The following is a 16702-nucleotide window of genomic DNA, read 5'->3' on the forward strand; positions in this document are numbered from 1 at the left end:
TCTATGGCATGAAGTTATGGTATGTTTAGTTTATTTGTATGCATATAAGCTATATTAAACTGTAGGGATGGGTTTGGCAATAAAAATGGTCATAATGAAATGTAGATTCAGGATTGACGGATGACCTATAATCTGGATGCCAAATGATCTTACATTAGAGAAAGCGTCCGTAGGAGAATACCTATAATGACAGAATGTTTTATAATTTAAATAGTACTATTGTTATTATTAATATATTAAATTTCCGCAATAAAACCAGTAAAAATATGTCATCCACAAGGCCATTATTATTATAAACCACAAATATGTAACATTCAATCAAAGTGACAAGAGATATTCCTAAAATTATTCAATTTATCAGTCAAATAATTCATGCAATGGTTTATTAAGATTTCAAAATCATTTCAAGTAATTCTTCAATTACTAGGTAGTCTGCTGGCGATAAACTTAATACTTCACTAAAAGATAGAGTAGATGATACATGATTCATGAGGAAGGTTTATCTTAAGAAGAAGGTTATATACCGGTATAATGTGTCTGCCACTTGGGAAATGAGTTGCGGGTTTGATCACTGCTGCGAACACGTCTGAAGTTATTCCGGGCGGTAGAAGTATTTATTTAATCAATTCCACCGGGGCAACGAACGACGGTTAAAATGCAAGGGCGGTGGAGAATTTTTGAAGTCCATCTTTTGCCCTTTATGTACCTCGCCAAAACCAGCAGTGTTATTAGTGTGATCAATCAGTACTCGTTCGTTGATGACAATATGTATAAAAAACGAGAAAATACGTTATTCACTGTGTTTGTGAAGACAAAGATTACGCAAGCACCATTAACTATATCACTTATTTTAAAGAAATAGTCATATATTTTAACTTAACTTTAGCTTTAAACCTTAGCTACCTCTTTACAATATTAGTATAGGTAAGGTAAAACGACTTTTAGTGTATTAACTCGAAGCAAGAGAAGAAATTGCAAATCGTAAATCCGTAGTAATAGTTACAGAGTCAACTAGCAGTAATGATGTATTGTAGAGATAAATACTTGTACACATGATATCGAGCAAGTCGGTCGGGTGAAAACCTCGTGGGAACAGCTTCACAATGCCCAAGTAACTGTAGCCCATTACAGTGTTCTCAACAAAAACGAACCTCCACACAAACGCTGGATTTTTATATTACAGCTAATAAGCCCACTTCGCAATTAACTGTTGCCTCAATAATGGTGTGAACATAGTTAAGCAAAAAAAAAGAATGCAAATAAAAAGAATTTACAGTTAATTTGATATTGTTCGAATTAGGGGGAGGCTCCTTTGCACCGGATGCCGGCTAGATTATGGGTAACACAACGGCGCCTATTTCTGCCGTGAAGCAGTAATGTGTAAGCATTACTGTGTTTCGGTCTGAAGGGCGCCGTAGCTAGTGAAATTACTGGGCAAATGCGACTTAACAAGGTGACGAGCGCAATTGTGGTGCCGCTCAGAATTTTTGAGTTTTTCAAGAATCCTGAGCGGCACTGCATTGTAATGGGCAGGGCGTATCAATTACCATCAGCTGAACGTCCTGCTCGTCTCGTCCCTTATTATCATAAAAAAAAAATGTTGGGACCTAGAGATCTGTGTCCGATTCGATCACATGGCGTTGCATAGAGACGTTTTCAATGAACTTTCTGAAATTTACAATCAACTGTGGAATATGCTTCCTTACGCAATGTTTCCAGGAAGATACGACACGATACACCCTTACGGGTTCCTTCAAGAACGAAAGTGCGTATAGATATACGCACTTTATATCCTTATATGATATAGCACTATATACTTTATATGATATCGTCACAGGAGCCACCATCGTTTAAGAGAGATCTCTTAAACGATGGTCGCTCCTGTGATTCCTCTGGCAAATTTTTCTATCCGTGTCGTATAACGAACTAATTAATTATTAAATTAAAACATCACCAATGCAAAAGGCTTTGAGTTGGGATAATAGGCTTCATTGTCAGTTTGTGAAGTTATCGAAGTCAGTATAAACTTTATAAACCGCGCCCTATGTAATTGGCGGTGACAGTAAGTAGGTACCTAACACATTATAAATTCATTGAAAAATAATAAAATAAATATCGAAATCAGTTTTGTAACGTATAGTATTATTTTAAACGAGTGGACTTACATTTATATTTTACTTTAATATACTATAATATTTTATTTTAATTACTTTATAAACAACATTTTATAATTACAATTATTAGCCTCCTCCAACCTATTTCATTCGAGTCTTTCGTTTGCGACTCTATTCCACGTTATTCCAAGTTAACGTGGAATACATCACCTTTTTTAAGAGTTAGTTTATACAGGTGAAGCTTCCATACTTTCTCCAAAACTTTGCATCAAGTTTATCTTTTGCGAACTTGTCTATTCCTAAGAAAATCTTGAATCGCACAAGTGAGTAAAATATTTCAATCACATTGCATTCATTTCCTTCCCATGTTTTATCACTATTAAGTGAAATAAGTCTATTAAATAAATGAGTTACACGTAATTCGTTTCTAGGCGTCTTGTACAGGAACTTTCAAGTATCGGTGATTGCCAGAGAACACGTCACGTAATGGAGGGCAATAAAAATAAAACACGATAAAATTAGAAGCGACATTGTTGGGGTCTGATTATGTGGGCAATAGACATATTTTAAATGTCTGGATGACTGGTACTAAGCAGGGTTTTAGTTTCGCTGTTATTAAATATAATAGGAATCATTATAGCAATATATGTTTTGACACGACTTACGAGTAATTTCAAGTCAATCTGAAATAAAGAGATAAAGAAAACTAAAATTTATTAATTATTACAAACATAATCTTAGAAAAACTAAGATCATATTTGTAACATAAGGTGTAACATTGATTTTTTTTTGTGATCCCGTATAAGGAATCTTATTCGGCCAATAAGATTCCTCTGGTATTAAATGAGAGTGTGGACGGAACTTCGCACTTAATATCAGGTGATCCGTATGCTCGTTTATCCTCCTCTTCCATTAAAAAAAAAGCTGGTGCCGTTGCGCCTCATTCTTCATAACGAATCCGCAAAATCAGCGCACAGTAGACGTCGAGTTGAGGAAATAAGCCCCCGAATATTTATACCAGGCCGTAAAAGGCACACAAATTCCGGCTAGCCGTGCACAACAACTGGCTTTTCCATTTGTGAAGTATATGATCGTTGCCCCACCACAAATAAATTTAAAATAATATTACTACCACCCGGGACACCCTCGAAATCTACACATTCACGCGTGGAAAAATACCGATACAATATTCTCCCATTGTGTCCCTATGTGTAAAATAAATGTAATAAGTATAATGACAATCCACCAATACCGGTTTACGCCTTCCCGTGCAAGAAACTAATACAAGTTTAATAAAGTAATAGTGAAATGAAATGAGGAGTCATGAGGTGTGTCAATCTAATATCCGCTGGTGGCCGCCGTGATGAATGGCACTTTTATTAACCCTACAGCGGTCGTGCCTCGCTTTACGATGTGCTGCTTCACGTCCTAAGAAATGGGTTTTGATGAAATATTATATGTAATGCTCCAACTGAACACTCAACTACTAAATTTATTTAGACTAACTAGCATAGGTACTGTTTTCTATTGCAACACCAGAAAAATCACTAACCGTTTAGGTAGATGTATGCTTTCTTGGAGGTACCCATATCGTATCGTCTTGGGAGCACCGCGCAAATTTTTTTTTTTTATAATGACGTGACTTGGGCTCTGTCCAAGAAGATCAACCAAAAGTTTGGTACATAATATAACTTATGGCTCTCACTAAATTATCAATGTTTGAGATAGGTTCATGTAAATATAACAACAATTGAAACATAACTTAAAAACTTTATTAAACTACTACGAAAACGGCGATTGGTTTCCATTAACATAATGCACTTTAAGAAAATATTTGCAGTTGATTGGTTGAATATACAATACAGAGACTGTATTAAATTATTCTTAGCAGCCTTTTTTATGTTAACTTTAATTATAAGACTCAAAGATATAAATCGACAAGAAAGCACAAAGTCAAATTATTACGAACGTAAAGGAGCTTAAGTCAATAAACAACCACATTCTCTGTAAGCGAGATTCGAGAAAAAATTAAGTTTAATTGATGGCATAGAAACGATATAGATATTGGCAACAAACAAAGATCTCGTCACCACAATACAAATCTCGGGACTATCTCATTATGAAGCTCGCAAAATGCGCAGGTATGTTGGCGCCTCCTGAACGAGCCATTGTGTTGATGCGATCGCGGTAACCCACTTTTTGCCATTTTTCTACCTTGGATAGATCACCTGCGGTGAACCCAGTTAGCGCCTGTGAATCTTCGCTTATGGAAGTATCTATCTGTATTGTTCTACACAGAGGGCTATTGGAAACGGCTAAATTTAGTTTCAAAAGGGGCCGTTTATGAGAAGATTTGCAGATCTATTTCAGGATGTTGAGCATTATAAAATATTTGGGACAAACGTTGATTTACGGAGTAAAATAAGATCATTGTACTTTAGCATATAGCTATCCTATCAGTGAATGAAGATAGACAAGCTACACATCACATCTGTTAATAAGATCATTGATGCTGAATAAACTAACTGTTACCCGCGACTTCGTCCACAATTTGCCAGAGTAACCATATTAATTGGTATTCCATATATACAAAACAATGTTTTATCTCTCATTGATAAGGCAGCGTTCGTAAGAAACGATTTCTCATTTTTTTTTTCGAGTTAATATATAGCCTGTATCACTTACAAATAATATGGTTTTCTTTTGGTAACACAATTTACAAAATCAGTTCGGTAGATACAGAGGTTAACCCCTAATACGTCATAAACTTTACCTTCTTATGATATTATTAGTATAGATAATGATTGGAATTATACTCAGGCAAATCATTCCGCTTGTGAAATTAATTATTTTAGTAGAACAGAATTGATATCTTCTCTTATATATTAATATGACTCAAATATAATTTAAATGTTTACTTATACAGCCTGTGACACTTACAAATAATATGGCTTTCATTTTGTAACACAATTTTCAAAATCAGTTCGGTAGATACAGAGATTAACCCCTACAACCTCATGAACTTTACCTAATTCATAAACAGGAATTATACTCACGCAAATCATTCCGCTTGTGAAATTAATCATTTTAGTTGAACAAAATAGATATATTCTCTTATAATATGACTCAAATTTAATGTAATAGTTTATTTAACTTTTCAAACTGTAGTGCGATTTGTGCTTTAAACAACATGGAGTGACTAATTGAAGTAAAGTTCAGATGGTATTATGAAGTCAAGGTCTAACTAGGCGAACATTCCATAATCATGTCTGTACTGATAGAGCCGGGTCAAGAATAACAGAGCCTACATGAAAGGTTTGATAACAGTGGAAGAATCAAGGGAGGACTGTCAGGGCGTGAGTGACCATATTATTTATATCTCTATCGATATGTGGTCACTCAAGGCCTGGCATTTTTGAGTCAGATTAAGTAGGATATTGTAAAACGTTTCAGTGTGATCTTTTCAATTGAAATAGAAAATAATTGAATTCAAAATATTTCACAGCCATCGCATTCTTATTGGTGCATCAGAAAAAGATTTTCACTGTCAACCATCAAACCAACCATCTTACATAAAACTATAAGAGATATTAAAGATATGCTCTACATATAAGAACATTTGAAGGGCTATTTTAAAATTTGTTGCTTAATTTAAAGTGTTTAAACGAGAAACAATTTGTTTCCAATAAGGTTGTTTATAAACACTCCAAAATTCGCTATAGACATCTTTTCACATAAATCTATCCCTGAAAAGTGGAAATTTGACAAAAATATTCATTGCGATTGTAGAGTTGAATAAGTTTAGTTGGAGGTCAATTTATTAACTTTGGACTATAAATCTATGAGGACACTACAAATGGAACGTTAAACATTAACTCAATTACAGCTGTACTAAATAGGAGCAAACTAATTAAACTAGCAGTAAATATAAGTTATAACACAATGTCCATTATCAAACCAAAATGGTAGTTTGTGAAAGCGGCAAACACCTACAGCGACCAACAAAACGTGCCCCGGTATTAATGGTATGGCCGTACTACATGTACCATATTTGTGTGAAGCTAATACGTGGGCAACCACCCACATTCCATCCCACTTTATTGGATTTTTCAATGAGCATATAGCCTACGTGTCGCCTATCTAGATAGACATCATTAGGATGAGAAAATTCGCCGTTAATTACGTACCGTCAATCAACGAGTGTCTTTCACCGCTGCCTCTCTCGCCACAATCACTTCACACAGTAAAATCCTGGCTGGATAGAGGGAACTAGCACAGATAGCCGCGGAACGGTGATTTCGATTACCGATACGTGGATTACGGACGCATGGAAATGCGCTGGCGTATGGGCGCGCTCGCGGCGACTGATCGTGAATGGCGAGGCACTAGGCAGCAGTCAGCACGCGCCGAGGTGGGGACTTCATTCACAAATGGTCTGAGGGGACCGGGGAACGCCGGGCCGGGGCCGGAGACGAGGGGCGGGGGACGGACGGCCCATTCATGCGGCCACCGAGTCTTGTTGACCCGCGCCTATTTCTAATTTAATTATTGTAGTACGAAAACAAACCAATTACACTTATTTCTTTGCAATTATTTCAAATGTTAATTAGTTAACGGCCCCGCATATATTGCATATCGAGAACAGCGTACCAACGGTCGGTTTCTCTCGATCTCTGGGTATGTGTTTGGATAATTATTTTAATTTAATAAATTTCGACGAAGCAATGAACCGCGACTATCGTAAAAGCCGCGTATGTACACGCGTTACGGCTTTAGTTCATATATTTCTCGAGTCCAGAGTACAAAGTAGAAAATAAACTTCATCAGCTTCGTGCATATTATACGTTATTGGAAGATCATGATCACAATCAAGTTAGCCCTAAGTCAGTCCGTTGGGAGCTGATAGAAAAATGTACAAATTCACACACAGCTGTCGTTTTAACCTCACCGACTGGAGACAAATCCAAAACAACTCGCGAAAGTCTGGTGAAATTGGCCCGCATGTGTCCATTTAAAATTCATCATGCAATAACCTTTGCAACAATGATTGCGACAGCACGCTTTGCGCTCACAAGTAATAACTCTTTCAATTATATTATACAGGCTGTTACCATAAATTCAATTATTTTATATTAACTTAAATTTATCTCAGTGATGACTGATGGTTCAGTATCCTTAATAGTAACCCTTTTTTCATTTTATAACAAATTTTGCCTCGCACAGTCTCCACTTTGTTGCTACAGTTTTTCCGAAGATTTGAAGGTACGCAGGACAGATGAACCTTCATCTCTATGAACCAGTACCCGATGTTAAGTGTTCACAGTTGGTGCTTATTTACCAATACACCTTGTAAGGGTGCTAGAGTTTTAAGCCTCATTTTATCTCTGTGAAATAAAATTTGAAAGTGGCAACGATCAAATCAAACTACCTTTGGGGACGCTCGCCTTGATGAAGGCGTAAGGACACATAATATATGAAATGAGGCGCTATCCTTACATTATGCCAATACAGCAAGCTGATTATCTTCAGTATATTTAAGCATTTGACGACTATCTATAAGTATGAGTGGCGAACACAATTATAGTTCAATGGTGTTACTAAGACTCAGTAGGAGTAGACAAACGGCCACATTCCCCAAATAAATAAGCTAATTATAACGCACCTGATCTCCGATTAATTTACCTATCCGTATGTGGATAGGCTGGAGTATGGCGACAGGATGGGTTGTATTAAAGCTTGGAGCATTTACTGCGATGCTGAAAATCGCCAGGAATTAGGTCCAGAAGCTATGGGCAATACTCCCGTTAGTATTGCGATAAAAAACGCACAAGACAAAGATAGACAGTGACAATAGGGGGCAATACTTGACATGTAACTAGGCCTCCGTATAGTATGTCCGGTCTGGCGCGAACTACGGTTACGTCTCTGTTTCATGGAAACCAATTTAAAAGTAGTCTTCCAAGTAAGGCTGTCGTCACTCCACATTTGGAGGACTAGTACCTATGCGATATCATGACGAGTTAATAACAGTACCTATAGTTTATGAACATTCGCAACAATATACATACACAACAGGTGTCAAGAAATGCGTTGCCAGCCTTTAGGGTTGTAGTATGCTTTATTCTTGAAGTTCCCTTAGTCGTATCTGTTCGGGAAAACCGCAGCCGGCAATTTATTCCACAAAGTGTCTGTCGACAAGAAATTTCTTGCAAAACGGTAATATAGAATCCTCACTCAGAAGATTCACCTCAAAAATGCTTGGAAACAGTTATGCATATATATTCACGTTGCGACATAATAGTAGCACATAAAAGGCAACTGTCAAACAAGCAATAAGCAAGCAGTGAGTTCCTTGTAAACAATTCATCTGGTGTCTAGCTAGGTACGGTGAAAGGCAGTTTACACAACGCATTGGCTTCCCTTGCCGGTTGCCACACAGAACTGTCGCTCCTTTGTTTTATTAGTCGCTAATAAGGAAGTTGATGATCTCAGCTTTACAGGGCTATTAATAATCATAATTGCTGACTATTGGATATTGTAAACAGGGGGCCTACTCCTAAAATCGATATTCGATATATCGTGGCATTAGTCGTGTCGAATCCTCTACTCTTAGTTACATCGTATTCAATGTCGAAACGATGAATGAACGAACCAAACATTTTTCGATACTATCGGTCCTAGCCCTACTCTTAGTTGAAAATGTCAGAGACGAATATTCGAATTTGACAAATAATAATACGTCACTTTTACGATAATCTCAACGACACCTTCTAGGCTGTTGTTGCTAGGTTGCTGGATGATCTTGTTACCGGGAGGTCTGCTTGATGTGTTTTTTTTATTATTATTTCCTTTAAAGTTATTATATATTTTATTTTATGAAATGCTCACATAATGCCTCTATTTATTTACGGTATGTGTGGATTGATGCATCTACTATACTCAATAACTCTTGTGTTTATAAGTATTACAAATTTACTTTTTTTTCTTTTTTTGACTTACTCGTGTAAGCCTTTCAGTTTTTGACATTTGAGTATTTTTTGTTGCGTCACTTTGCATATATTGTAATTGAAATGATTTGTAAAACAATTAAAATGTAAATCTTGACTTAAAAGAGTGGCAATGAGTAGCTTGCTACTTCTTCTCATTAGCTCAACCCTTTACGAAGTAGCGGTAAATTCAATAAGAAACAATATTTTTTTTTTGACATTCATAAGTGTCATTTCCGTGACCTACTCATATAGGTCACGGAAATGACACTTAAGTGTTTAAGTGTTTTTGAATTTGAATCATTTCAAGTTGTATAGTGCCTGCCTTGTTATTTGCCATACAATATACATGCTTACTTAATAAATATTATTAAAATAATTATATGTGATTTACTATTCGAAAGGATTTTTTTACTACCAAGTAATTTAAGTAATTTTGTTGATCGTTTATGCGTAGAAAAGTAATGCAAATGGCCGCCTGAGAAAGAGGAAGTCGACGAGAAGGGTTGAGTTACTTTATTTTTACATTTTATTATCCGCAAGTTTTGTATTACTTATTCAATTTTACATGGTCATATTATGTCATTACATAATTTTTTAATATTTACATTTTGTGTAAGTGATACCAAATTGGTAATGCAGAGTCTGGCATGGTCCTTAACGCCTAAACTATGTTTTGACTTTTGAGACTTATCAGCGACATAGCACAGATAATATTTAGTTTTTCAAGGTTTGCGCATAATTCATTCGCTCTAACATCGTAAAAATTAAAAATATTAGTCTATGGTTACGATAAACGATATGGAATGCGAACATTTGTTAGAGTAGGGTAGGTGCGATGTATTCGGAGTATTATCGTATCGTTCCGAATATATCGTTGCAGATTTTCCGAGTAGACCTCCTGGGACGTGCATTGGTTTTCTAGCAAGGTACGCTTAAATTTGTTAGGACTGAGGACTACTTTTATAATAAACATACGTTGCATTTTTGAGCCATTTACCTTGTGGATAAAACTGATTTAGAATTATTATATTTTAAATGCAACTATATCATCAACACCATCTGGATGTGTGACGTTTCTCCACAGTGCGGTTTTCAAGGAAGTTTCTTCAAGTAAAGTTCTCCTTTTTTTTAATAAGTAGTACAGTTTAGATTTAATTTATAACGATATTAGGATAATATAATATTATTGACACACTTTTACACAAATTATCTTGCCCCAAACTAGGCATGGCCTGTACTATGGGTACAAACAACGACATATTTAATACAATACTTATACTCACTTAGAATACATAAATACATATAAACATCCATATTCACTTCGGGATTCGAGCCCGGGACCTCTAGCTTAGTAGTCAAAGTCCCTAATAATTCGGCTATTCGGTCGGTCAAGTTTATTATTGTTTTACTTACTTTATTATTGTACATTTGCTTAGGATCGTCACCACTATTATTTCGACAAGTGCCAGACAGCTGATCGCCAGGATTGAAGGCATTGGGCCAAATGTAGTGCCTGCCTTGTTATATGGTCGCTTCAAACGGTCTCTAGCCAAGAGCCTGCTCCTTTACTACTAGGTTGTCAGAGATTTGCTGAGATCTCAAATTGTCTCAGATTCAACTACCACATAGTGCGGTAGTAGAATGCAAAGAACAAAAAAGGTAAAATACCATTATATGATTACCGATTATGAACGATTACCTGAACAAAATTTAAATGCAAATGAAGTTTGAAATCTTCAAAAGCCAAATTAAGCTTTACGACAAAGCATAATGATGCACATTTATTTAAATTATTTTAAGTTTTTATCATCGCCGCATAATATATGAGGGTATATTCGATTTTATATCGATACATGTGACTCACAGCTCTTAATAAAATGTGTTAGGTAATAAAAGCAGTTATCAATTTGCAGTGTATTGGTTGCGCGGGCCGGCGGACGCACAATTAAGGTCCGTGGGTGTTGATTGCACTTTCGTGAACTATAAAGAAATCGTTGACTTCTTTAATGCCGAAATTGGAGACGCTTAATTGGTATTTTGATGTTAAAGGTAGCGTGCGACTTGCTTAGTATTTCTTTAAATCTATATATATAAAAATGAATTGCTGTTCGTAAGTCTCGCTAAAACTCGAGAACGGCTGGACAGATTTGCCTAATTTTGGTCTTGAATTATTTGTGGAAGTCCAGAGAACGTTTAAAAGGTGAATAAATAGCAAAATGCTGCTAAATTAAATAAAAACAACAAATTTGTTTTTCCTTTGATGGGTCCAAACATAATTTCTATGAGAGAATTTATTGACGCACCGTTTGACAGTTCTGCTGTGAAACAATTTCATTACGACAGCAGGGTGCATATTTTACGAAGTAATTTTTGATGTTATGATATTATATTATTGACAAAATCATATATAAACATTATTTTATTTATTATATACAGAACAACGTCTGTCGGGTCAGCTAGTTCTATATATATGTATAATGAAAATAGTCTTTGTTTGAGGCTCAATCACGCCTAAACCACTGATCGCATCAACATGAAACTACCGCAATTCGATGCGAAATTTATCCTAGATTGTTTGGCTACTTATTTTTCAAATTCCGACGTTTCTTCATTTTTTTCCTTTTAAAATTCTAACTGAAATTAATTAGTAGACGGACAATATAATATTACGTTTTATATACCTATATATTGTTATTATATATTATATATTTATAAAGTGTGTTAATAAATATTTATGCTTGCTTTTTCATACTTCTATTTCTTACTAGCTGACCCGACAGACGTTATTCTGTTCATAATAAAAAAAAAAAAAACTCGTGGAATTTCGTAAAATCTAGCTGACCTCTACTCAGCGAAAGGAATATTCCTACCAAATTTCAAGTCTCTACGCCTAATGGTTCCGGAGATATCGTGATGAGTCAATATATAGGTGGAAATCTATTATATATAGAGACTAGCTGACCCGGCAAACGTTGTTTTGCCATAAAAATTTTTTTTAGGGTTAGACCGTTTTTTGGACATTGCAACATTACTTAATTTTTCTAAAATAAACGTAGCCTAAGTTACCCCTTACTACATCAGCTACCTGCCAATAAAAGTCCCGTCAAAATCGGTCCAGCCATTTCAGAGATTAGCCGGAACAAACAAACAGAGAGACTAAGATTTATGATGATATATTAATGTTATTTTGGTGTATGTAGTCTCTACGTCTGTAGTGTACCGTATATATATTTATATAAATTTAGTAAAAAACGGTTATTTCAATATTACAAACAGACACTCCAATTTTATTTATATGTATAGATATATTACAATAAAAAAATTAAATGTTAAGTCTTAAATTAATATTAATCCTCAAACAATATTGTCCTAAGTGATATTTTCTCTGTTTTTAATTCTGCTATTATACGTAAATAGTTGCTTACGTACCTACATGATAATATTAAATGTTCATCTCATTTTGTTATTACTGTTTTATCATCTTATTTTACAATATACTATGTACGAGTGATAAACATTTATTAAATTATGTTAAACAGAACGGGTTCTGTATACTTAATCAGGTCGTAAAAACGATGGCAAAATGCATTTAGGAACAGGAAACGGCCTCTTCAGCTAAGCGAGTGCGCTCGCAGTTCCGTTGTAAGAAAAACATTATAATTAGGTAGGTACCTAATAAAATAATAATTAAGAATGTATTGCTTAACAATATAGCAATTTAACAAAACAAATATTGAAAATAAAAATGGATTATGGGTCCCAAATCGAAATAAAAACTATCTTATCTCTCAATTTGGACTAAACTGCACTCTATTAAGTAATCCCCATTAAAATCCGTTTATTAGCTTAGGAGTTCACTTGAAACAAACGTCAGGACACTGGATATATATATATTAAGAAGATAGATTTGAAAGTTCAGATTAACATGCAGATTGAGGATCCACTGAAGGAAAACATAACAATCTGGATTCGAAATAATCGATAGCGTCGGTTAATGAATACGTACATAATGATCAGGCGGTACAACCCACCACTAATTAAGTCGGTGGATAGTGGGCCGGTAATACTGTTATCCCACATCAGCCTTACCGAGCCGAGGAAACGTTACGTTGCGTTGTACGGCAAAAAACCAATTAGAACTGATAAGATATCCCTCTGGCTAGGAAATTGCGTTTCGATCTACGCAAGAAATAAGTAATCGGATGTAGATCTTATATAATTTATAATGTATAATGCCATGTCCAGGCTGCAATTCCATAATTCCATTTAAGTATAAGCTGCTTAAGCATATTTTATAGGTTTTACGTTATTTTGACGAGGTTCAACTGAATGATGGAATGTTACATCGCGCTGATTTGTACCAATTGACATGATTTCTCAAAACGTAAAAGGATAATGTGTCTTTAAAATACCAGTTATGAGAAATATCGCAGCGGTGGTATTCAGTTGGAAACCTTCAGCTTACATGCAAAAACAGCATAAAGATAGATAATTGACATCAGTTAGCTAGCAATTGTACCTATAAAAAAATCATAAAATTTTAACAAGGGAACGGAAATAGTGCTCTCAAGTGTAATGCGAGTTGCACATTTCATCTTCAGTCTTAATCTCTCTTGATTTACAAATGAAATAAACTTTATAGGCGACGGCCGATCAATAGAAAATTTACGAAGTTGAATGGTTTTTCACGTAAATACTTCTTTAGGCGTGCTGCAGCTGATATGTGGATATTGAATATGACAGCTGTCACGCTCGGCCATCTAAGGCTCGTTCCATCAATCTTATAACGTACTAGCAATGCCGCGCGGTTTCACTCGCTTAGATATCGATCTCGTGGTAGGGAAAAGTCTACTAAGTCGGACTAAATTTTATTTTTGTCATTATAAAAGTTTTATTTCACTTAGTTATTATTTTATTATAGCATTATTTTCTTTCGAATGACATTTTTAAATTCGTTATATTTTTTGAATGGATTGTCTGGTATTCAAACGGTCTTTAATAAAATATCATTTAATGGGATAAGGATTGATACGGAGGTATGAATAATATGTATATGTAGTTTGATTATTGTCGGCATTTAAATCAACTTTTAAACTGTGAAAAATAGTTATAGTGGCATAACTACTGTAGTTGGACATATGGTATCGCGGACTTTTTTGTAGATATTAATATGTTCTATAATACTGTAGATCATTTTTTTGTACTATCGTTTTTTAATGACTATTTTTTTCACATCTTGGGTTATATTATTGAATTTATATTAGGGATCCCTATTTTTTTTTGTAAATTAAATATAGGCTATATTTAATTTACAATTATGTCACTTAGTGAAGATGCAGCTTTCTAATGGTGAAAGTATTTTTGACATTGGTCCAGTAGATTTTGTGTGAAAAAATTACAAACATACATACAAAAACACAAATGCTTCCTCATTATAATATTAGTTTAGATAGACGCCTGATTAACGGCGGATAGCGAGAACTTTCAGATACCATATAAATCCGCAGTAGTAAATACTGATTGTTTACGATATGATTTGATTATTACCTAACACATTACGTTACGTTGTGATGGATGATTGACCAATGAGCATTTAGTATCCCGCACCCGCCCACCTTAGTTGGTTGACCGTACTCTTTGCATTACGAATATATATGTATAAGAAATCTACTGTGTAGCCCAATCTGTAATAAATATTTTACGCCGAAAATAGTTCAAAACATCGGCAAACCGATAAAAATCTATCAGCAACTTTAATATATATTACTTCAACGTCTTATTACATAAAAGAGTATTTTCTCTTGGGTAGAAATGATAACATACAACATAACAGGTTACCTAACAGCTGCATTACCGATGCGGAATAACTGTAAGTACATTTGTGAAAACGATACCAACAATCAGTGCCAAACAGTGCCAGCCACTTTCAGTTCCGTACAGCTGTTAATAATAATATTACTCCAACGTTTTCATACAAGTGCTCCAATTTTCAACCACCGCCCATGCTATCTTGCAGGTCACAGCGTTGACGGTCGTTTCGGTGGGCACTTATAACAGTTACGTACTCAAAGTATATTATATTTCCACATCTAGTGTATACTAACTTATATGGTTATATATCCGAGTACATGTCGTTATCAGCCTGTATTTGTTCTGCGTGATATAGGCTTCTAGCAACTAGAGAAGAACAACTAACACTGAACCCAATCGGCTCATTCAGCTGGTGTCAGCTATAATCAGCATGGGGCAGAGAATTTCGGTTCCCAAATGTGTTGTTTCGTACGAATGCATAATTCGGCCTTAATACAATCTCCCGATGGAACAGTGAATCTCTGTTCCCAAATGTGTTGTATAGTACGTTTGCACAATTCGGCCTTTGTACAATCTGCCGATGGAACAGTGAATCTCTGTTCCCAAATGTGTTGTTTAGTACGATTGCACAATTCGGTCTTTGTACAATCTGCCGATGGAACAGTGAATCTCTGTTCCCAAATGTGTTGTTTAGTACGATTGCACAATTCGGTCTTTGTACAATCTGCCGATGGAACAGTGAATCTCTGTTCCCAAATGAGTTGTTTAGTACGATTGAACAATTCGGCATTAGTACAATCTCCCTATGGAACAGTGAATTTCTGTTCCTAAATGAGTTGTTTAATACGATTGCACAATTCGGCCCTTGTACAATCTGCTGATGGAACAGTGAATCTCTGTTCCCAAATGTGTTGTTTAGTACGATTGCACAAAATCGGCATTAGTATAATTTCCCGCTGGAACAGTGATTTTCTGTTCCCAAATTAGTTGGTTAATACGATTGCACAATTCGGCCTTTGTACAATCTGCTGATGGAACAGTGAATCTCTGTTCCCAAATGTGTTGTTTAGTACGATTGCACAAAATCGGCATTAGTATAATCTCCCGCTGGAACAGTGATTTTCTGTTCCCAAATTAGTTGGTTAATACGATTGCACAATTCGGCCTTTGTACAATCTGCTGATGGAACAGTGAATCTCTGTTCCCAAATGTGTTGTTTAGTACGATTGCAAAAAATCGGAATTAGTACAAATATCCCTTTGGAACAGTGAATTTCTGTTCCCAAATGTGTTGTTTAGTACGATTGCACAATTCGGCCTTAGTACAATCTCCCGATGGAACAGTGAATTTCTGCTCCCAAATGTGTGGTTTAGTACAATTAGACAATTTGGCCTTAGTAAAATTTTTTGTGGGTACAGTGAATTTTTGTTCCCAAATGTGTTGTGTAGTACAAGTGCAATAATTGCCTAAGTTGTGAATGAATTTTCCTAGTAATACTTAAAGTTCAAGTAAAAGTTTATTGGCCGCACACTTTAAATGGCTGAGATGATCACCTACAAAATAAATCAATGTTTAACGGACTTATTCACATATTATATTAAAAACAAATCATACTGTATATCCTTACCTTCAATAATTGTTTCATCGGTTTCATTATTACAAGAGGTGGATTCAGGCTTTCAATTTGTGATTTCTATACCTAATTTTGAACAAAAATATTTGTACATTATGTACAGTATGACTCAAGTAGGTATGTTTGTAAGTAAGTAATATGTTTGATACAACCAC

The 16702-nt window shown here is 35.3% G+C and overlaps 1 protein-coding gene and 1 long non-coding RNA gene across 4 annotated transcripts in view; one reads left to right on the forward strand and one right to left on the reverse strand.

Annotated features, from left to right (window-relative positions):
* The window catches only part of LOC126974905 (E3 ubiquitin-protein ligase HECW2), a 168440-nt gene that overhangs the window by 147028 nt on the left and 4710 nt on the right, over window positions 1–16702 (reverse strand). The window contains exon 1 of one of the 3 annotated variants that reach the window (XM_050822630.1): window positions 6302–6524. The exons of the other annotated variants lie outside the window; for them this stretch is intronic. The gene's annotated coding sequence lies outside the window, so the exon portion shown is untranslated. Of the gene's footprint in view, window positions 1–6301; window positions 6525–16702 lie in introns of those variants that run through there. 3 annotated transcript variants of the gene reach the window in all.
* The window catches only part of LOC126975025 (uncharacterized), a 34098-nt gene that overhangs the window by 7019 nt on the left and 10377 nt on the right, over window positions 1–16702 (forward strand). The window lies entirely within an intron of this gene.

Source organism: Leptidea sinapis, chromosome 34 (genome assembly GCF_905404315.1).
Source record: "Leptidea sinapis chromosome 34, ilLepSina1.1, whole genome shotgun sequence".
In the NCBI taxonomy this organism is placed as follows: Eukaryota; Metazoa; Arthropoda; class Insecta; order Lepidoptera; family Pieridae; genus Leptidea; species Leptidea sinapis.